The 24,272-nt window shown below is 39.4% G+C and overlaps 1 protein-coding gene across 1 annotated transcript in view; it reads right to left on the minus strand.

Moving 5' to 3' along the window:
• chrm2a (cholinergic receptor, muscarinic 2a) overlaps positions 1 to 24,272 on the minus strand; it is an 81,606-nt gene that overhangs the window by 37,601 nt on the left and 19,733 nt on the right. The window contains exon 2 of the mRNA XM_032505118.1: positions 8,964 to 9,113. The gene's annotated coding sequence lies outside the window, so the exon portion shown is untranslated. The remainder of the gene's footprint in view (positions 1 to 8,963; positions 9,114 to 24,272) is intronic.

A 24,272-nucleotide genomic window follows, 5' to 3' on the forward strand; every position in this document is an offset into this window, starting at 1 on the left:
AGAGATACTCGGACTGTAGGGTCTCCCTTGTGCAGTTATAGATCAGTAGCTCTTAGGTGAGGTCATGTTAGAATCCCTTTCTGCGAGCAACAAGGAATAATTCACATGTCTGTGTCCAGGTGTGCTTACCAAGACTCTGGGGAAATAGATTCAAAAATGATGAATAATAATGCTGCAAGAGAATTTCTAAAAAGAACTTGGATCTGGCTCAGCTATGGAAAAAGAGTTGTTAAGTTTTGGCATCTAAAACGTCCAAGTCACATTTACGTTAAACACCCAGTCATCCACCTTGACCTTCTCTCCAATGTGTAAACACTGAACACAAAGTGAATTTTAACAGGCAGTCTGATTGCACATAAAGTTAATGGAAAGTCATGACTCATGAGTGGATTGAGGCAAAGAGGTGTTTATACTGAAAATGATTCTTAAGAGAAAACTTTAAACTCATCCTGAGGCGTGTGACTCAACAACATGATCGAACTGTGCAGAGACAAAGGAAAAGGATTGGGGTTCCAGCAAAAAGTTAGCAAAATCTTGAGGCCACACAGGAACTATGTACAAATTGGACAATTTCTCAACTTTTGATTTATATTCAATGCCAACATGAAGTCGAATGTAATATATGTAAATAGCATGGTTAAAAAGTAAGGGTTTCGAGAAAAGGGTGATGGATGGGAGTGTAGCACATCTGGTACAGTTTACATCTTGTTCACATAGACCTGCAATTGACATTCACCTCTTAGTTTAACTTAACCACAAATTATTTTAGAAAACACTTTTGAATCTGTTGGCATTGGACCTACCAAAATGATGCAACTGAATGACATTACTAAGACTTTTTTTAGCAGTATAACGTCATGCTACTTCCACCTGGACAGCCATTTTAACAACCCAGGAGGTTACGTGAACATAGGTCATTTTAATCACTTGAACAACTTGAGAACATTCAAAAGAACACAATGTCTTGTCTGTGCTGATAAACCATATTTTGAATTCACTGTTTGACCTCTCACTCTTCTATTAAAGTTAAATTACGTCCCAGATTGATAACTGTTTTAAAATCCGTACTGATCTCTCCCTAAGGTAATGGATATACAGTATGTTTAGTGGGGAGGAGTCATCATCAATCTCCATGGCTGAATTTAGCTGGATTTGGCAACGTGTGTGGTGGAAAGAGGGCCGGTATGAAAAATACTTGATGGAAATTCAGAAAGATAAATTGATTTTATTGCATGCCATTAGGTCAGATTGCTTTAAAATGGCTATATGAAGAAGTTCCCTTGCCTTGAAATCGCATTGGGCCAGTCAGAGACAGAACTGTAATCAGTGACCTGGTTCCAGTAATTACTGTTTACTTTATCTCATTATTCTCAGAGCTTTGATGAAGCAATAGCCCTTATGTGAGAGATATGTGGCCTTAATTGGTGGTTGCCAAGACGTGTATCCCCTGCTTGTTGTAATGCATATTGGGGAAGAATGGAGTTCAGGGAGAGACGCCTGAAGCAGCTATTTTTAACCCTGCCTTTGAGTCATTTACATACTTTAATTATCTGACGAGTCAACATGTGACGAAAGATGACCAGCAGTCCTTCAGCAGGGCCAACAACAAACACTGCACACATGCTCCACACAGCGGAAGAGAATAGTTCATATGTTGACATTTACAACCTAATTAAAACCAAGAAGGGAAATGATCTAGGCAGGGTCAGATGCTTATTACCCACGGGTTACACACAAAACATACACAAGCATTCAAGCAATTGCACAGACGACTGCACAATCCTACACACCGTTTAGCTACTCCACACACACATTTATCCGAGCATCGCTAATCCCACCGAGCTGGAGAAACCTGCTCATTTGAATCACTGAAATCGTAAAATGATTAAAATATATTACTATGTCAGGGAAACTCATACTCAATATTAACGATGTATGTATGCACATTAATTCCCAGTTGCCTCCTGCTTTTTGATTTTGAAAAAACAGGTAACAAATACAATGCATCAAGGATGGAATATATATATATTGGTTTATCATTGCATTGTTTCTTTACAAACACATACAAACAAAGCTACCCAAGGCTGCGTAGAGTCGACTGTCACATCTAACTTATCAAGAGCATTCCTCTCAGCCATTTGTTTCAATTTCACTGCAGCAGTGCACATAAACTAAGCTCTGGTCTGCAGAGTGAAGGACTTTATATATGCAAAAGATATGAAACACACTGTATCTTTTTGCTCAACTGACCTTTTATTTAGAAACCAAAATGAAAAAAAACTAACTATATTAAGTTTGAAATTAACCAAATTTAAATTGTGCTACCCATAGTATCAGTGCCCGGATCTCCTTTTCAATAATTCAGTGTCTACATCAGAAACACAGTAAATATCCCTCCTTCTGCCATGACAGACAATCCTCCTGCACTCCCCAAGCTGCATTCATTAAAACGTCCTTTGAGTCCTACCCTGCGAAGAACAATACCATCTAGACCTCACAATTCACTTAACACCCCCACCCCCCACCCCACCCCACCCCACAACAACATGCACGCATCACTTGCTGTGATGATATACCATGCTGTGTTTGCTTGTGTAGAGCCTCACTAATATGAATCTCAATGTACGCTGAGTAAAAAAAACTACAATAAACCAGTTCCCCATGTTTATCATGTTCTCACAGTCTCTCACCTAAGATGATATTAGATGAGGGCCAAAATGTTGCTTTGATTGAAATTACAGTGAAATTACATGCTCTAATACAAAAAGAATGTTAATAATATAATAAAGAGCCAAAACAAGTGATGCCGAGAAATTATTTTACTACTGTGCATAGTGAACATTCATCTTTCCATGTGTATCCACATGTCTGCTTCTAAATCCAGTATGGTTTAGTGTGTTAATCACTTGCAACCAGCTTTCTCTCTTTTACGTTCATGGCTAATTGGCTATGCAGCTCATGGATCCAGGGACCTGCAGGCAACAGACAATAAGGAGAAAACTGGGAAGGAAGAAAGACCACTAAAGCATTTAAATTTGCTTTCTCCTTCATTTAATGACTCTATCCTGTTGTGTGCTTGTTGTGCTTTCCCCTGTCTTCAAACACAAGCCAACTATGTCTATGTACTGTACATTTTTCAGATTTGAAATTGTCCATCTTGAGCCGTACAGGTCTTTCCTCCATCTGTCTTGCCTCTCCTTAATTCACCTCCCAATTCTTACTCCTGTTGTGTAAAAATGTTTTGAGTAGTGTTCAAAGAGCCCAATCAGAAACATTGGTGATGTAAATATTTTCAATCACGCTCCTGCATGCTTTTGAAGCTTTCTCTGAGTTTCCCAGTTAAGGTTTTCCTCAAGTGTTTACATTCAAGGTCTTGTTTGATCATAAAGCAGGTCAAGGTGCTAAATAAATACTGTCATAGTATCAAAAATTGTCAACCCATAGAGAAATGCACATCGCCTGCAATCAGAAAAGGTGCCTTTAGACGGCCCGTCAGGACTTCCATACGGTTGGGATGTCACAACTACATAATATGTAGGTAAAATGTGCTGCTACAACACTATATGTAGGTAAAACGTGCCACTACAACACTATATGTAGGTAAAAAGTGCCGCTACAGAACCGTTACAGTCATTCTCCGGCTGGTATAATGGTGCAGAGAAACCGAGAGCAGATGCGAAAGACCCAGAAACGCTGACCAATCAGAGCTGACAGGGATATTTTCGGGAGAGTGGCTTAAGAAACAGCCGCCAAAACAGAGCGTTTCAGACAGAGGGTGAATGCAAGTAAAAATATTTAGACTATTTTTTTGAAAAGAAGAAATAAAAGCCGTAAAATGAGCAAGACATGGGACCTTTAAGAACATCACGGTCGAAATTACATGTTTTAAAAGACATGAAGCATGCTGTTTCAATGATTAAAAAAAAAACACATCACAGAAGAGTGGACCACCTGTCAGCAGCCCCCTCAGATGAAGATTCCTTGGTGACCTGGTGATGCAAGTAGTCCCTTCAACAAGCTGCCTTAACTGAGGTCACAATCCTCTGACCTCTGGGCATTATTACCCTGTCATTATGTATTGCTATGCATGGCTACATTTGTTATTTCTCATTGACAGCCTAACGTTAGAAGAAAGCAATTTTACCTGATGGATGATCATGAGAGGGGGAGAGGCTGTATCAGCTTCATGCCTTGCCAGTGAATAATGCACAACAAAATCCCATAGACGCCTGAACCGGCTGCCCGCAATACCTGCCTTCTAAAATATACTACCAGTCTACGTGCTGTACATGCTGGGTTATTACTACATAGAGCTGTGAGAACTTTTCAGCGTATGATGCCTATTCATTACCACAGTATTAGCTGGCTGTCAGTCCTTACATTACCACAGCACTATGAAAAATTGTTGACTTATTCTCAAGCAACATAGCTTGGGCGACTGATTTATAGGTCTCAAGCCATTCATGATCACAGGAATCAATCTGCAGTGCTTCTCTGGCCCACACTTTGTCTGTTGGCAGCAATAGGGATACCGTGTCAAAGTGAGCCTCCTCAATTTTGTCACTTTAAGTGCAATCAATACTGCTTCCCCACCAACCGAATGCGTCTGAATAGCAGGCCCCCTCTCCTTACACTAGACTGAACATTTTAATCAATATCTGACTGGAGGCTAAAAACATGTGCAGAAGCAACAACAAAAAGTGAGCCTGAATTAAATGCTTTGCATTATACTGAAGACGACGACACACTCCGCAGGAACAGTGGTGCAGAGAAAACATGGATGTATAAAGACGAAATGGGATTCTCTATGACAGTCAAGTCTGCAACCACGTTTGTGTGGCGTAAATGTTTAATGGATCAAATCTCAACACAAAGTAATTTCCCTGAAAACAATTCACTTGCAGGACTGAGCATATATTAACTCAGCTTAGCAAATCCAACACCAAATCACTTCTCAATTAGTGATACAATCCAATCAGCAGTACAGACCACCACAGCTTTTTCAGCAGTGTTTTCCACTGTGAATGTAATGTCCCTAGAGCCCCATACATCATTGCGGACAATTCTCAAGGTATGGCATGCCGTCGGCTTCCAGACAGCTCCAATCCATAAAAGCAAGCCTCTGGCCAACGTAAGGGTAAATTAGTCTACCTAAAAAATTCAACGAGCCCAGGGAGAGGTTTGATGTGTGCATCTAGGTGCTTGGCCCTAAAAACGATTGTATTAATTGCCTGGAGGATTATGGGACACAAACCTCCACTCCCTCATGCATATTTGACACTAGCAGAATGCTCAGGCCCTTGTTGCAGCTAATGGATAATGTTTTGGCACCGTGTTGCATATGAATGAGCTACAAAGTTATGAGTGGGTATGCGGCGAGTGCAACCCAGTGTGTATCTGTCTGAGCATGTGTCGGCTCTGTTATCTTGAGCCAGCCAGGGTGAGTGTAGGGCTGGGTGGCCGGGTTGCAAGTTCCTAATTGGTTCGACTGCTCCCTCTACTCTTGTCCTGAAAAGTTGCCGCTGCCCTCTCCTGTTAATCTGTGGCAGGGATTTGGCTGGTTTCACACAGAACTGATATGACAGTCCATTGGGGATTTTGTGAGCACAAACACATACTATGAAAAAACTAGACGGATGAATAAGCTGCCGCTTACACGGATACACAAAGAGACATAACCTAACATACAAATGAAAGCAACAGATATGTAGCTAGACATACAAATAAACACATACATCAACACACAATCTCAATCTCAATGAACTGAAAAAGCCGCAACTCCATTTGAGATATGGTTCTGGACAGCGTCGCCATGATGAAGAGGGAGAGCTCTTTGCAGTGTTGTTGGTGGAACAGCATCAAACAGTAGTGTGAGTGTGTGTGCATGTGTGTGTGTGCGTGTGTGTGTGTGTGTGCAGATGCAATGTCTGCTGATAATGTCCATGTACACTCCCGCAGTGTGAAGTGAGGTTGTTGATATCAAGTGCTTGCACATTGCCATACATGGTGTCCATTTTGTCAGCAGAAACCATCTGGCATGACAGAGAGACACCTGATCTGATGGCTTTTGGGATTCATAATTTTCACCTCTAAAATACACTATATTGTATTTGCAGTGCTATAAAGTTTAGATGGTTATGTAAGAATATACTGTATTTAAACAAGACAGTAGGTCTACAGTAATGTGAGCAGTTCTGCCAGGCTGTACTTCGGCACAACTGAGCTTTGAGCTAAATGCTAATATCAGCATGCCAATATGCTCACATTGGCAATGGCAACATAATGATAAATTGGTATAACATGTTTACCCTCTTAGTTTAGCGTGTTAGCATTCTGCTGATTTCTGATTAGCAACAAACACAAAGTCCAACTGGGACTGATGGGAAAGTTATTAGTTTTGCAGTTTTGGTAATAAACCAAAGTAATGGACCAACGTGGTAGACCAACAAACTGACTGACCAACCTAAATCCATCCTTAGAGCTATGCAGCTAGTAAGGTTAAAAATTGTTTGTCAATTTAATATGCAATACCATAAATAACTACTTACCTGAGGTGATCAGATTTTCCTTATGCATCAACCCAACCTCAATCCCCATACGTGCCTTGGTTAAAATGCGCAACTTTACAGCAAAAACAAACTAACAGGTTTACAGGTCTCTTTAACTAATTTCCAGCATAATTAATTTAGAGCACATAGCTGCTTTGAGTGACAGGAGACTGTAGGTCCTATTTCGGCCCGCCTCGGGTCCATCCACACTCCACCTCTTTGGCTCTTCAGCAACATATGTTTGACGTCACACAGACTACATCTATGTTATCTACACTGCTTCTTTGTTCATGGTTTCAGTATCACTGTAGCACATTACATAAGGCATCTGAAGACTCACAACTCTGTTCGTGGTCAAGAGCTCCTGTTTCTATCGCTGTCAAACAAGCTCTTGTAACCCCATTGACATGTTAGAAAATGTCACACATTCCGTAATAATAGGCCAAGGATACAACTATAAGTCATTTTAAGGGTTCAGTGCACAAAATTGTAGGTACTGTAGCTCTTTAAAGAATAGCATATATTCAGTGATGGTGTACTACGCATTAAAAAAATTATCTGATTGTGATTACAGTTTTTCACATGAATGATATTATGAACACCTGATATATTAATGCTACCTGCCAGGTTCATTAAAGTGATTGTGGCTTCGGAGGAGGTATGCAATATGTAAATATGTCATTTGTGTGTACATACATTTCCGTCTGCCAAGATGGTGTATGTAAATTGAAATTTATTGCAAGCACTGACCCATAGCCGTTCAAATTATATGTAAAGATCGGGGCTGCCTGCCAATCGGAAGGTTGGTGATTTGATGCCTGACCCTGCAGTCCTTGGACAAGACACTGAACCTTGAATTGCTCCCGATGCTGCGTCATTGGTGTGTAGGGACACAATGATACCACTTCTTTTAAGACCAAGTGCAAGTACTTACATTTGGGTACCCGCCGATACCCTCTGGGGTCGGAAGCTGAAATTTTATTAAGCTCTTATCATTCCTTTATTTGAAGTCTTTTAATTCTTTCATTCACTTGCTGGTTTCATGTGTTGCCTATAAAAAGCAAGAATAAAAGCATAAATAAAGTTGTTTAAATAAATGATTTTGGCCTGCTCTGATACTGTTTTCAATTAGAACAAAGCAGTGTTTCCAAAGTAGGTTATCATGCCTTTTTTGTATTCAAAGCTCAGTGGCCATGGGCTGGACATTTCACTGTCACTGAGCTAATGTCAATAGAATAACACATATCCTTCCTGATTTCAAAATACTGAGTGAAGTTTAGAAAGAATGAAGAAGCAAAGTCTGATGTCATTCACATGCATATTAAGTAACCATGTGTTACCAGCTCCAGCAGAGAGGATGCATTGTTTACACAAGCAGCTAAAGTAACAAGATTTTGTCCAAATGTAAAGACTTGTAGCAAACTATATAAGCAGTTAGACTACAAACCGACTGATTTCGTTTGAGCTTGTTTGTAAAAAAATATATAAAAAATTGCACTGAATTTGCAGAAGAGCGCTGAGGTTGTTAAAACAGCGCTGTGTAGGGACCGCATGTAGACAGAATGGAATTTAATATTGCTTTCTTCATGTTTATGAGACATTGGGCAGGGGTGACACTGCCACTCCAAATATCAGTGGTAAAGCTTATGGGTAACAGGCTGCTGATGTGCTTTTTCACAAAGTCATGCAGCTTTGGAAATATGGTTTCTGTAATGATTTGACGGCTGGGAATCTCATACCTCGACTCCAGTACACTTAGAACACATTGAAACCCAGTATTATTAATGAATGATAATGGCTGGTTGTCAAGTGTAATCATCTATTGGGTAGGAGCCTCTGTTATTTTTACAGTCAAAAATGTAGAAGCGGCTGGCATTGCTCTTCTTTTGCTGCCTATACCTGCTCGACAGAGAGGTTAATGTAACATTGCTATGAGATGGTATCGGAGGTAGAATTGGAGTAATTTTATGATTGCAAGTACGAGTACATGCGTATGGCATCGGACCGATGCCTGACACTGGCATTGTTTTCGGTGCGAATGTTTATCTGATGAGCCAGTGGCACCTTGTATGGCAGCCTTGGCCACAGTGTATGAATGTGTGTGAATGGTGAATGATGCCTGTAATATGTAAAAAGCGCTTTGAGTAGTTGTTAAGACTAGAAAAGCACAATACAAATACAGTCTATTTACATTTAAGACAGACCTAACTCTTTTTGATTAGAACTGTGCAGAAAGCAGATGTAAGACCTACTGTAACTACGATTTTTGAACAGAAGGGGGGATCATTTGGAAATGATTCCTTCAGAAATCAGAGCTGATGATGAGTTTCTCTTTTGGGGTTTGACTTGTTGTGAGTGTCATGAGTGAACACTCAAAAGCTCACTCCAGCAGAGAGTGTGTGTGTGAGTACTTACAGTGGGTGCTAAGCAGTCCGTTGGGTTTTCTCGCAGTTGGATGGCATACTCGAAGAGTGTGTGTTCAGTGTAGCACCAAAGAGGCTCTTTTTGACAGAAGGAAGCAATGGGTGTGTCTGGCTCCAGGTTCATGGTTAATAGCCATGGCCACTGTTAAAAGAAAAAAGTAGATGAGGATGAGCATTGGACTGCCTTTATGTGTTTCAATGTGTTTCCTATGGGATTCTGCACTGATCATCACTGACGCTGTTTCATGGGTGGAACAGCTACTTGGACCTGGCCTGGGAATTATGTTTCAGTCCTTACTATGTAAATTATACTCTCCTTTAGCCCTACACACCTGTAACTCCAATAAACATAATGTACACATCTTGCCCGACGATCAAAGAAAAATGATGGGAGCTCTGACTGCCTCTAATGTAAATGGCTGTGGCCTAAGTTCACTTTATGTGCACACTCTTTATAGGAGCCACCGTCCTCCGAGACCATTATCCCAGAGTGCTGCAGCACTCTCGCTCATATTTCTAGAGGAGCCAATAACAGGTAGACCTAACGTTTAAATGCAAATTTTAACCAAAGCACCATGCAGGAAGCACAGCAGTTTAGAAATCTCTAAACCCAAGCCATGCCAATTAAAAAAAAAAACCTCTTAACAAGCCACTGTTTATGTCTTTAGCATATGAAGACGAAGCAATGTCACACCTGCGTTTGAACTGCAGGCAGATAAATAACTTGAGCTGGAGAAGGTGAGAGAGAGACAGGCGCATCTGATAAAGGGATAAACCCTAAGGGTACAGTGTTTAGTACACTAAGACAGTCTGTGCTTCTGGGGAAGAGATGTAGTATGATAACTGTAACTTGTGTTTGCACGTCACTGCATGGACACATTAGCCATTACTGTTTGCGGCATGCCAGTCACTGTTATGACTAATCACAGAACACAAAACAGCAAATCACAGAGTGCTTGCTTTTGAAATGAAACAGCTACCTTGAAGAAATAAGGGTTGTTTTTCGACAAAGTGCAAACACCAGCAGGGCTGTAGTTTGTGAAGGATTAGGGGAAAGCTGGATGCTGAAACAAGTTGAGGCTGTGTGATGCATCGCTGTAGTCGTACATTGTTAGACAATGCATTGTCCAAATGATTTCCCCGTGGTGAAAATCTGCCTAATGATCTTTGTCTCTGGTGCTGCAATTCATTTAATATGTTAATAGGAAAAGCCGTTAGTCTGATCAGACATTGCATAAACATAAGTGTACTTCAATGTTCTCTAATCATGTCAGAAGAGGATTTGAAGGCTCCGCGCAATTCTGCCACATTATAAGATCATGTTTTATTATTCATAAAATTGTCAGATGATGATAAGGGTTTAAAATATCGAATGGGCAGCCTTGGACACAGATTGCAATCTCCCTCGCCGACAGACAGTTAAGTCCCCATGAGCAAATATGAGAACTCCGAATAAATGTGCACTACGTCTTAACATATACAGATGACATACACTGCATACTGATTGGCTGTAGAGTGGCATGAGCTATGATAAGTTTCTTTGTTGTCTCAAGAATTAGACTTGTTGTATGTGTGACACTAAAAATGTAAATCAAGGTAATGAAGAACAGTGTACGTTATTCCTGGGCTGAGCCTGACCCAGGTGGCTGTCTTTTTCCACACTCCATATTCTTTTAAGAATTACCACAACCTTTGAGGAGGAGGAACTCTCCTTAAATAAATAAGGTGGCAGACCTGTACAGCAGATTGTAACCACTGAGGAGCACTAAGCGTTTGGTACATGCTCGTTGAACTGCTTGGACAGTTCACAGACCATAAAACCTTGAAATGTGACTAAGCTCTGTAAAGATGTAGTAATGATCTTTGTCACCTGCGGACTGAGAGATGATTGTCAGCTGTCTACCATCCTGGCTCTTTGCTCCAGTAGCCTTGAAGGGAATCTTTAACAATTTTAAACCATCTCTGGGTCATCTTTGTGTGGGTAGCGTGTTTAGAAGAACAGTGTTTGGCTTCTCTCCTTGTGCCAGAGCACAGAAGAGCAATGCTTTTGGCATCATCTGGCTGATCTCGGCATACCTAGGCTGCTCTGCTCCGCGATAAGCTTCGTACACTGGCGCCACAGAAGGAAGCAGGCATTCATTTAAACACACTGCCCACACTGCTATGACACAGAGCTGGTTTGAAATCAACAAAATATCTCTTCAACTACTTTTTCTGTGCTTTTTCCTTATTTTTTTCCTTATTTTTTTCCTTTTTACTTATTTTTTTTTATCATTTTTTTACATTTTGTAGCTTATATATCCATATGACCAAATTAATAAAGTAGTATTGCATGGACAAACGTGTTCTTTATGCCTCTTTTTCACACATTTAATCTGACAGCTTCAATACATAATAAAGATGCCATAGAGATGGCTGGGTTGCAAACTAAATCACATTTACAGCTGATTACAATACTAGCACACATTTTGTAGATGTGTTAGTACACAACAGGATACTCTGATCTTACCTCACATATTTCTTAAAAATCTTATCCCCTTGCCTACAGATTCTGCATTCATATGTAGATATCTGTTTATAACAATTATAACAACATAGCCTCTGTGAACATAACCGCCATGCTTCCAAAGGGACATTTTCAAGCTGCTTGTACGTTCTCTGTTACTGGAGACTAATTTTGGCAACAGGATGGCAAAGACCTAAAACGTGGTTTGTGTGTTGACAAAAGGCCAAAATGCACAAAAATCAGTTTTTTAAAATACCCGTGTATATGTGTACCAGGCCTTAAGCCATCTTTAGAATGAGGACATTTTCAAAGTAACCATAAATGGACAAATCTTGGTGACTTTGAATGTGATTTTCCAGCTTCTTAGGATAAGCTGCTTTCTTTGTCTTATATGATAGTAAGCATATGGTACATTCAGACAGGAGACTTACCAAGGGAAGCTTCAGCCATTTTAAGGATCTTCAAAAGGTCTCACTTTCATAATGAATATGGTTCACTGTGGGTTACCTCTGCATAGCAATACAGTCAAATTCCATTAAGGAAAGAACTATATATAGGGGAAAGATGTGGCATGAAGGTTAGATTGCATATCCACGCAGATGAAAGTATTCATATCACACTTTTACTTATCACAACTTCACCTCAGAATACCGCTCTGTGAAGTTGCTGTTTCATGTCTGATGATTCTCTGCATCACAAACTGTCAGAAGCGCTTTGGAAAGACCTCATCGAAAGCACAAGCAATAAAACAAGGCTTCCAATGTTTCCATTTTTAAATACTCCAAAGGGAATGCCTGTAATGCAATTTCCTAGTACTTGGTGTCCCCTGACTGTAACTGCCTGGTCTTCCTTCAAGTGTGGGTTGCTGCTTATTGCCACATCAGCATTATGATGATGAAGTAGGGAGGGCTTGCTTCTCAAAGTCTGAACCTGGTCATAGATCTCAGCGGACATCTACACTATCTTTTCATTATCTGCTCTCAGCCAACATCTCAGCATGGGGGCATGTGTCTGGAAAAAAAGCTTGATTATGTAACTGTCTGAAAGGCTGGTTGTCAGCCTATACACAGGCAGATGCATTAATCTTTCACTGACTCTGCATCTATTTACAATATTTAGACCTCCAAAATGCATGATGGATCTATATGCACAGTCTGCTGGTAAATATTTTTCATCTATCTTGCTGCTCTGATCGATTAAGAAATCCAAATAACAAGCCACTAAACATGCATGGACAAGTGCCAGCTTTTATTAAATTTGTATCTTGACTAATGAACACATTAGTCTTATTTCTAGTGGGTGGATGTTTCTGCACCTGCATATTTAGTCAAATGTTCAAGCTTGAGGGAAACAGCAGAGCTGCCAACGCACCGGCGTCCATCGCTTTGGGTGCTGCTTAGATAAATGCAAAACCCAAACCAAACAAAGAGAGAGATTAGTGGATCTGTTTAACCTCAGGGCAGAAGGAGCCCGTTATTAGACCAGAGAGTTTACTTAGCTGTGTGTGCTGCCGTCTGCCAAACTCCAGTCCTCTCCCTCTATAGTTTGTCCTAAAAACAGTGCCTCTCAGAGCTAACGTCGCTAATTAGGTAAAGAGTTTTCCATCTGTGTCAATCACTATGTTAAATCTGTAAAGTGTAGTTCATTTACTGCCAGACGTAAATGATACATTCATATTGTATTTTACAGTGAAAATTGAAGCAGTGACAAATTTACTTTTCAATTGCTCTGTATATATTGTGGCCAAAAACAGAAAAAGAACATTGGCAGACATATTATCAGGTTGTATTTTAAACTCTAATATATTGGCCTACAATCCAGAATTGGTCAAGCTACATACTCAGATTACATTTCAGATGTAAATGTTGTACTACATTCATTTCAGCACTATAGTTACTTTGCCCATTGAGATTGTATATGCAAAACATAAGACAATCTTAAATTACATTAAGCTACCCATCAGTTTAATCGAAGTCCCAACCAGTTACATTGAAATGCTTTTTACACGGACAATCTAAAGGAAATTGGCTCTTCGATATAACAATGTTTCGAACAATAATGTGGCATTATTTGTTGGGGATGTCCATCAAAGATTTCCTCTTTTCTGTGGTTGGCTTATTTTCTTTTTGCTAAGTTGTGTCGTATTTATTCCATCATCAGCAGGGTTGATGATATTCACTGCCAGTGGACGGGATTCAGCACCCGCTTCAGTTCAAAATCAGATTGGTACCACTTCAAGTATTTATTGTCTTAGATGAGTACAATGTCAAACGTTTTTGTGTGGATTAAATATTTCCACATCTCACTGTTGTGTGTAGCAGTCATAGAGTGATTACTTTCTTTCCTCCTGAACCCTCCTAACCTCCTCACTTTCTTTTAGAAATCTCTGAAGGTCCTGCTTTTGTCATCAACCTGTTCCATTAAATCTTTGTTTTCATTGTTCAGTTCTTGTCCCAGCATTCTTTCCAATTTCTCAGACTTATAGCCAGAACCAAAACTATACTATTTTTGAAGCTAACTAGATAGCAATACATTGCCCAATTGTACGTTTTCTTAACATATGTTTTGTTGATATGGATTCCTTAGATATTTTCTTTTCTTTTTTGAAGATTTGTGACCAGGATACATATTGCTGAGGCTTTCCAGTTGAAAAATCATCAAAAATATCAAAGAATCCTGTTTACTAATCTCTTTAAATAACACTGGGAGATCTCTGTCCAGATACCATCAGAACATGATGATATTATAATAGTTTGAGGCTTCACTGCACTTGGAGCTGCTTATGTTTTTTTCACCAGGCTTCAAGCAGACATTTACCCTGACAAGATATTCACTGATTAATCTCTTTGATGTTGCCGCCGACAATCTCACAATAGGTTGGATTTTTGTTTTTTTCTGAAGTAATGCTCCTTTTTGAGTTTAACAACTGCATGTTCATTGTGTTAGGCTGTCACTGAGTGAACAATGAAAACAAACATGATTTTATTTGTTGTACCTTTTGGGCTGTGAACCAATGTGTGCTTGTGAGTTTTTGCAGATAGGAAAAGTACTTGCCTGAGATTAATGTTTTATGTACATGTTCTCAAATATGTTTATTATTAAAAGAGTCGGGGATTTAAAATGGTCCAAAAAATGTTCAAACTTCAAGTGTCTTTTTATGTAACTTTTACTGAGCATACAATTTAGTATTTGCCCCAACACCCGAAATTCCTTTCAAATCAATGTTATTGAAACAAACTGTTGATCTCCACTTTAGTATCACTTCCTTGGCAGAGCTTGGAATTTTGACAAAAGGGTGAAAAAGATTGGGTCAAAATGTTTAGGACAAGGCTTCCCCAAAAAGATGTGGATTTGAACAAACACTTGGTAAGGATCATATAAAGGTTAGCTTTGCCATTGTGCTTTGATTTAATAATAATCTTGATGGCAACTGGCTGGTCCTTTCATATAATGCCATTGGGGATTTCAATCATGCATGTCAGGGACCGCATCTGAAACCTCCAGTCAAGAGGTGGAATCGAGAGAATCACATTGCAGCTTTGGTGGCTTCTTTTCACTCTCAAGTAGTAGCATGACATTCCCTGCTAGAGCTGTAATTACATTCACAATGGATGATTTTTTTTTGAGTGTATATTGCTTTTTACAAAAAGTCAAACGGAGGAGATATTTCTACAAAGAATAGCACAGCAAATATGGGTTAAGTAGACATTTGTGGAAATTATTAGCTCTCTCAAAATTCTGTTTGTCATTTCTTCTTGTAAATTTGACATTCATCTTGCACATACTTTCAGTAATTTGTGGGACATTCCTAAGGTTTGAGGACAGCTGAGCGGTACATTTATGCTACTCCTGATCACCATAATCCTATTGGTGGATTAACGTAAGAGAAAGTGTGAACTTGAGCAGCGTTTCAAATCAAGCCTATAAATCCCTTATTAGATGCTGGTGTTAGGTACAGCAGAGGTTTTTCTTGTCAAAGAAAATGAAAGCATCTCTGTAATGTGTCTTTCTGTCTTCAATTAGTATAAATATATATATATATAAAAAAGCTACCACTAATTGAATTCAATGTGTTTAAATAAGGTTTATCAGTAGGTATCTTAATCACACCAAATCCCATGGATTCCACTACAGTCAAAAGCTGAGCTGGCAGACTGTTGTTTTAAGCTAGTTAGCTTTAGCGAGAGTTTGGATGTTGATGTTTTTTCACTCCATCAAGATTGGATTGCCAATTCCTCATTCAGTTATGTGGAATAAGGAACCTGAATTACCAAGACGGATATTTTTCAATTACAAATAACGGCTAGGGAAAAATCAATAAGTTAATTTAGCATTGGCTAAGGCTAGCAGTTGCTGTCTCACAAGTTAGCTTTCACTTGATATATAGCTCTCTTTCCTTAGCTGTCTAGTTGTCGGTTTCTCTGTGACAGAGGGTGTAGCAAAAAGTGCCAACAGAACTGTTTGTGGATGATTGTACTGCACAATATTTGTTATTAACTCTCAGCTTAGTCTGACCAAATATACACTGCATTTTTTTCTCATTTTATCATCCCTTTAACATCATAATCCCCCCCCCTCTTATTTAACATAGTTTGACAACTTTTAGGATATGTTCCATAACATTAACACAAATCTTAACCACAAAAGAGTAACCAAATAATTAACACCTGCAGGTGCGACGTTATACCCTCTGCACACATTGCCTATGCCTTATTTTTATTTTATTTTATTTCAAAAGGATCCCCATTAGCTGACGCCAAGACGACAGCTAGTTCTTCCTGGGGTCAAACAATACAACCAAAAGACAAAATACAACAAAAATACTCACAAAATATATATATTAAATTCACAAACAAAACTGAGAATGCAAAAAATACTAAAAAACTAAATATAATAAGAATAATATAGCCATGATACAACCTCACTCAACCATCCAGACAATATTAAATATCGAAAACAAATGTAACTAAGTCTTTTTTTAAAACAGTTTTTCCCTTTTTGTCCCGAATCCCAACTGGAAGATTGTTCCAATACACAATTGACCTATAAAAAAAAGTCCTCTTATACAGTCAGATTTAGGTAGTGTAAAGAAATCTGTCGACTATCCCCCTCTGTATAATGTGAATGAATGTCTGAACAATAAGTTATATTATCATAAAAAAATTTAGGAATCCCAGTATTAATAATTCCATGAAAATATACTAACATATTAACAGATAGTCTATTCCTGACCTCCAACCAAGCCAGACGTTCATGCATCTCTGCAACCCTGGTTCTCGAAGAACAACCAAGAACCAGTCTTGCAGCCTTATTTTGTGCAACTTGTAATTTTTTTAAATGACTGCTTGATGCCGCAGACCATACAACAGAACAATAATCCAAATGACACAAAACCAATGAACAAACAACACGCCTAAACAACTGTAATTTTAAAAACTGTGCACATTTACGAACAACTGCCAACGCTCTACCCATTTTAGTAACAACATTGTTAACATGATCCGACCATGACAATGTGGAATCAAGCCAAAGTCCCAAAAGCTTCACCTTTTTCACTTGCTGTACATTTGACCATTTACTGTATATCAATTGGGATTGTCAGATAATCTATACTTAGAACGAATATTATACTACAGTTTTTGAAATATTTAGGACAAGTTTATTGTTTTGATCCAATTTACAATTTGCTAATCTCATAGACATAACCCGATTAATCTGTAGCACAGGGGCTGAATATAAAGAGTAGATCATCAGCAAACTAGTCAATTTAGCCTTACGAGTATATAAGGCACATCATTTGTAAAAATTGAAAATAACAAAGGTCCAAGGCAACTTCTTGTGAACACCACAGTCCAGGGACTTGCTACTAGATAAAGCACCATTAAAATAAACTCTTTGCGACCTCTCAGACAAATAGCTCTTAAACCACTTGGCAGAGAAAGTAAAACCATAACTAATAAGTTTAGAAATCAAAATTTCATGGTCAACACACAAAGGCAGCACTGAAGTCTAGTAGTAGTGTACCCACAAGATTGAGTTGTCAATAGATGTTAGCCAGTATCCGACATTTGTGTCATTGCAGGGCAGGTGGAATGACCACGTCTATAAGCATGCTGAAACATCGTAGTCAATCATTGTTCGAAAAGTAATCTTGCACTTGCTCAAAACAATCTTTTCAATAATTTACTTAAATAGGCAAGATGCTAATAGGCCTACTATTTGAACCACAGAAAGTTGATTTTGTGTCTTTGGGTAGGAATTATCTTACCCTCCTTCCAAAGTTTGGACAAACACCACTAACAAACATCTGTTGAATGTGACAGATAGGTTTAGAAATATGTCAGCTGATAAATTCAACAGCCGACTTCCAGGTTGTCTGTACCAGCAGACCCCCCAACAGTCACAGATCGCAACAACCTTTCCACCGCACAACATTAACCTGATGAAATTCAAAACTGCACCTTTTATCTTCATAATACACCTTTCAATAGATCAACTGAGTTGTAATCCACCGTGTATTCATCGTCTCTCTAAAATTAGCAATCTTATTAACAAATAATAATAAAATAATTTGCAATCTGTATGGCTTAGTCAAATAAACACCATAAATTCAACAAAGAAGTACAAGTATATTTTTTCCCAGATTTCATTGAGTACATTCCACTTCTTTACTATCAGTACCACTATCTTCAATTCTCTTCTTAAAATTCTTTCTTTTCACTCTATTCACCTTGGTCACCTGATTCCTTAAAAACAATAAGATTTTTGTCATAGGAGAGTCACAGATTAACCGCAACCTTTTAGCCTCTTCCCTTTGATTCATTAAGCTCCTTAACTCTGTATCAACCCAAGGAGCACTTTTGGCTTTAACTGTAAATTTCTTTAATGGAGCATGCTTGTTAACAACTCCCATAAAATAATCCATAAATAAATTAAGGGATGCATCAACATCATCAATGTCACTTATCAAGTTCCATTTAATATTATCCAATTCATTTAAAAAACACTCCTCATTAAATACCCTATAAGATCTTTTCATAATAATTTTAGGACAGGCTCTAGGTAGCTTAGCTTTCCTAGAGACAGCAATACAGTTGTGATCACTAAAGCCAACTGTTACAGAAAGAGGTATTGAGCACATATCAGGATTATTAGTATAAATGTGATCAATACATTTTGAAGTTAAAAATCCTGTATTGTTACTAGAAATTCTCGTCGGTTGATCCATTAATTGAGATAAACCACAAGTGTCAGCCATGATTTTAAGCTTGTTTTTCAAAGGACAAATATCAGACAGCCAATCAATATTTAAATCTCCCAACCAATATATCTCTCTGTTTTCCTCAGTCACCTTGTCTATCATATTACATAAATCATTAACATACTGTATCCTGGCACTAGGTGGCCATAACAACAACACGAATTATAGGTTCAATGTGGAAGATGTACCTGTACCCATAATACTCACATCATCAATCATTAAGTCATGTTCATTTTAACAGGAAAATGATCTCTTATATAAATGGCTACACTCCTCAAATCGTTTCTTCATTTCTGTAAATTGAAAACCCCTATATCCACTTCTGAATTATCTAGAAGTTATCCAGATGAGTTTCAGAAATCATAAGTATGTCTATTTTATTCAATTGTAAAAATAAAGACAGGTCTTGAATTTTGTTCCTTAGACTACATATATTAATATGTGAAGTATTAAACCTTAGGTAATTTATTTATTCTGGTCATCTTAATTAAAGTTAAATAAATTCTAAATTATAATTAGTAGAATATCTTATTTCTGAGTATTTTAATCATCAAGTAGGTGATACATATAATAGCACCAGACACATACATATTCACAAACATTTAAAATTGAGCATTAAAGCTCATTAGGCTGACAACTGACTTTGTCCATCCCTTGGGGTGATAATCAGTTTATCATACTTCAAACTCGCCTTATCCCCTTTCTCTCTGGCAGCTTTCATCTTCGGCCACAACTCCTTCCTCCTTAGTTGCACAGCTTCAGAGAAATCTTCGTTAATGTAGATCTTAGTGCCCTTTAATTTCTTAGCAGAAGAAAGAATTAGCTCTCTATCTTTAAGGCGAAGAAGTTTGACAACAATTTTCCTTGGCCTTCCATTCTCCTGAAACTGGCCAAGTCTCTGAGCACGCTCAATGTCAATATTTATTCCATCTAATCCCAAGTTCTTTGAGAACATCTCTCGCACCTTTTTCTCTGATTCACCCCACTTCTTCCTTTCTCGTCAGCAATGCCATCAATTAAAATATTTGTCTCTCTGCTGGTTTTCAATGTAGTCCAGCTTGTTGAACATTGCATCCATTTTCTGTTTAGAAGTAGTTATGTGCCTCAAGTGCCCTTATCTTTGACTCAATCAGTGCATCCCATCTTCTCCTCTTCAAACTTTGTTTGGGTAAATTCCAAGCTAGTCTTCAGCTCCTGTACATCTCTGATAACACCATCCAATCTTTTGTTAGTTCCATCCATGATCAACTGAATGAAACATTTAAAGTTATCTTGTTGTTGCAGTAGCATCTCTTTATAGATCCCTCTCTGCTGCTCCATTAATTGGGAGAGTACACTCATCGTCACAACGCCATCCTCCTCACACGGAGATGTTTTAGCATTTTTAGGCGGCATAATGTGTCTTACCAGGATGTACCGGAAGTTGATGAAAGTTGCAAATGTCGATGAAGTTGGTGAAAGTTGCGAATGATGATAGTGACGGAGTTGTTTTTCAGAGTCCTAGTAGGCCCAAAAGCCCATCAACTTGGGCTGCAGCCCAAGCTCAGCAGATACTAGGAATATTGTCCACAAAATTGAGACACAATTTAACTGAAATACAACTTGAATCAATTAACCACTAAATTCTGTAATACCAGGAAGGATTCAATAGGTTTTTGTTGGATTCCAAGAGGCCAAGTTCTCAGACAAAACTCCTGGCAGCCATCTTGCTGAGCATCCATTCCTCCCTCTTCTAACCAGCAACGAATAAAACTGACGATGGATGTTTCCAGGTTTACTTTCTTTCATTAAACCCTGACACAATTATCTTCTCAAAAGACAAAAATTTCTAAAGTCGCCATTACAGTTTCTCTATGAGTCTTACTTTTGTTTCGGCATCATTATCAAAGAAAATCATGTCCACAGCGACTGAAATAGAAGAGAATAATTTCTCCCATTTGCAGACAATTTTATTATATAATTATGGACAAAGACTCAAGGTTGCACATATTCATTGCACACATTGAACAATAATTGAAAACATTACGAAATATTTAGATTTACTAAAATATTGGCAGTTAACTTTTTCACCAACTGTGAATCTCCTAAATCCCTCTGCAAATCATCTTGCAATCCCCTGGGAGGTACCAACCTATAGTCTGCTTTAGATTAATAGCCAGCCATTTCTTTGGAATTGATTATTTAACTTCTTTTTTTTGTTTGTTATGTTTTATCACAACGTAGCAGAATGGCTTTGCGCTGCCATAGAGGGCTTGCCAGTGAATTGAAATCCTTCAGTGCAGGTGTGGAAAGCAGAGCGGTGAAGAGGCTTCTTCACTTCTGCACTCCGCTGATAACTTTAACATTTGACCAAGTATTGTGTTCAGGCAGCTGGTCTTATGAAAGCACGCAGCGATGCTTTCCTCCAAAGAGATTCACATTTTTGTTCCCTGCACGACTTTGACTTTTTGAAAGGAGAGTAAACTCGTGAAAAGAAAATAGATGGTGGACAGGTTCATTGCAGGTTCAAGAATTGCTGCATGGACTAGATTAATGAGCATTTCGTATCAGCAATCTGTTTATTTTGTTGCTAAATTGGTGGAGGCTGCAGATAAGTTAAACAGCTCGTACTAAGAGGGACGGGAATTGAATTTTCTAAAAAACAGCATGTTGCTTTTAACTCCACTGTGTTTAAATTTGAAAATATTATTTAAAATAGTCAGCCGTTTTTTCTGATGAAGGTTATAACAACGGAGAGTTCTGGCACTCATAATGAATTAGTCAAGCTTGGAAATGAAAACCTCGCTGTCAGCAGGACAGGACCTGTTCTCACTGCTGCTACGAGAGGAAAAAGATGAAGTGCTTGCATGCTGATTTTCTAACTAGGTTATTGGTCAGTCTTTCCCCCCATCTTGCTCTCACTCTTTCTATTTTCTCCTCTTCTTCTTCTCTGCCATAAGTCTGTTAGTGTTTGCTGGATGTCATATTTATGAAGTGCTTTCATGTTTCCAAAAGAAACTTTGAAATTACATTTTCTTTATGGAAACATGAAATTTTCCCTTTTTTCCCCCTATAAACTCTGACCTTGCTCTTACCAACACCCCCCCGTCACCAATTCCTGTCTTCACACTGCAGCCATTTTCCGGAGCGATTTCAGGGGATAATAGCACTCACAAATCATCCGCTGGGCAGTGGAGCCCATGAAATTGATGTGCCTTCAATTCAAAACAATGGAGGTGCCTTATGAGGGGCCTCATGATGTCATAACTTTAGTAGTTGACAGGCAGTGCAGGTGTATTTTGGCCCCAGGATGGGCACCGGGCCAATGAAAACCCAATCTGGAGAGCTTAAAGCGCGTATATTATATTCATTTTCAGGTTCATAATTGTATTTTGGGGTTGTACCAGAATAGGTTTACATGGTTTCATTTTCAAAAAACACCATAGTTTTGGTTGTACTGCACATTGCAAGAATCAGAATCGAATCAGAAATACTTTTTGATCCCCGAGGGAAACTCTGTGTTAGTTGCACAATATTATAATAGAGTAAAATACAAAAATAAGAAATATAAGGAATTGGATACGTACGGTATTTACATAAGGAATGTTATTATACATTTTTACATAATTCACATAATTAAGGATTTGATGTTGAAAAGTTAAATAATAATATAATAATAATATATAATTGTTGTATTTGAGATTGCACACATGTCAGGCCAGTGTTTGCACAAAACAGATAATACAGATATATTGTCCAGTTTCAACCTCTCTAGTGTGGGTGTTGTGTGTGTGTGTGTGTGTGTGTGTGTGTGTGGTGTGTGTGGTGTGTGTGTGTGTGTGTGTGTGTGTGTGTCAGACACTTAGAGGGAGGAGTTAAAAAGTTTGATGGCCCCAGGCAGGAATGACTTCCTGTGGCGCTCTGTAGTGCATTTTGGGAGAATGAGTCTGCCACGAAAGTGCTCCTGTGATTGAGCAACAAGCCATGGAGTGGTGCAGACATTGTCCAAGATGGCATGTAGTTTGGACGCATCCTCCTATCTGATACCCCCGACAGAGAGTCCGATCCACCCCACGACGTCACTGGCCTTGCGAATCAGTTTGTTGAGTCTGTTGGCGTCCGCTACCCTCAGCCTGCTGCCCCAGCATGCAACAGCAAAGAGGATAGCACTGGCCACCACAGACTCATAAAACATCTTCAGCATCTTCCTGCAGATGTTGAAGGACCTCAGCCTCCTCAGAAAATAGAGACGGCTTTGGCCCTTCCTGTAGAGGGCTTGAGTGTTCTTGGCCCATTCCAGTTTATTGTCCAAGTGCACTCCCAGGTATTTGTAGTCCTCCACGATGTCCACACTGACCCCCTGGATGGAAACAGGGCTCACTGCTGCCTTGGCTCTCCTTAGATCCACCACCAGCTCCTTGGTCTTTGTCACATTGAGCTGGAGATGGTTCTGCTCACTCCATGTGACAAAGTCCCCCACCACAGCTCTGTACTCAGCCTCGTCCCCCTCGCTGATACATCCAACCACAGCAGAGTCATCAGAAAACTTCTGAAGATGGCAGGACTCTGTGTGGTAGTTGAAGTCTGTGGTGTAGATGGTGAAGAGGAAGGGAGAGAGGACAGTCCCCTGCGGGGCCCCGGTGTTGCTGACCACTCTGTCTGATACACAGTGTTGCAGGCGCACATACTGTGGTCTGCCAGTCAGGTAGTCAACAATCCAGGACACGAGGGGGGGATCCACCTTCATCGCTGTCAGCTTCTCACCCAGCAGGGCCGGCCGGATGGTGTTGAAAGCACTGGAGAAGTCAAAAAACATGACCCTCACCGTGCTTGCCGGCCTGTCCAGGTGGGCGTAGATGCGGTTGAGCAGGAAGATGATGGCGTCCTCAACTCCCAACCGGGGCTGGTAGGCGAACTGGAGGGGGTCCAGGAGAGGTCTCAACATGGGCCGCAGCTGTTCCAGAACCAGTCTCTCCAGGGTCTTCATAATGTGGGAGGTCAGTGCCACGGGTCTGTAGTCCTTGGCCGCAGATCCTGTTTTCACGCTGTGTGTTTAGGTCTCTGTTGTAGCTACAGAGTGAGACATCTCACTTCTTTACCATCTGTTTTGCAACTTGCGCATGTGCAGTAGCTAGGTAATGATAGATCTAGCTACTGTTTTTCCTACTTTGGTCAGTACAAGGCAGGATTAGCTGGGTTAGCCACCTTGTCTCTGCTAGTTCCATAGAAAGCCGTGGAGATTTTGAACAGTTCCCCAGGAGAGTTTGTATGCGCGTGGAAGCACCAGAGACACAAAATAACCCAAATCCCCCCAAAAAGGATTTTTTTCATAATATGGGCACTTCAATCAATCGCTGTATCGAGGAAGATGGTACGACTGTGATGTAAGCCCCCACCAGATATGCTCAATCCCATTCTCCATACTGAGCAAACTAACTTCAAAACCCAGGCCTCCTTATCTCCCTAGAGTTGAGTACTACTTCATCTGTGGCAATCTCTCTGAAATTTCCAGTCCAACAAAACAGTTGGACAAAAAAAAAAAAAAAGATATGCTA

The sequence above is a fragment of the Etheostoma spectabile genome, chromosome 23, assembly GCF_008692095.1.
Source record: "Etheostoma spectabile isolate EspeVRDwgs_2016 chromosome 23, UIUC_Espe_1.0, whole genome shotgun sequence".
NCBI classification, from domain to species: Eukaryota; Metazoa; Chordata; class Actinopteri; order Perciformes; family Percidae; genus Etheostoma; species Etheostoma spectabile.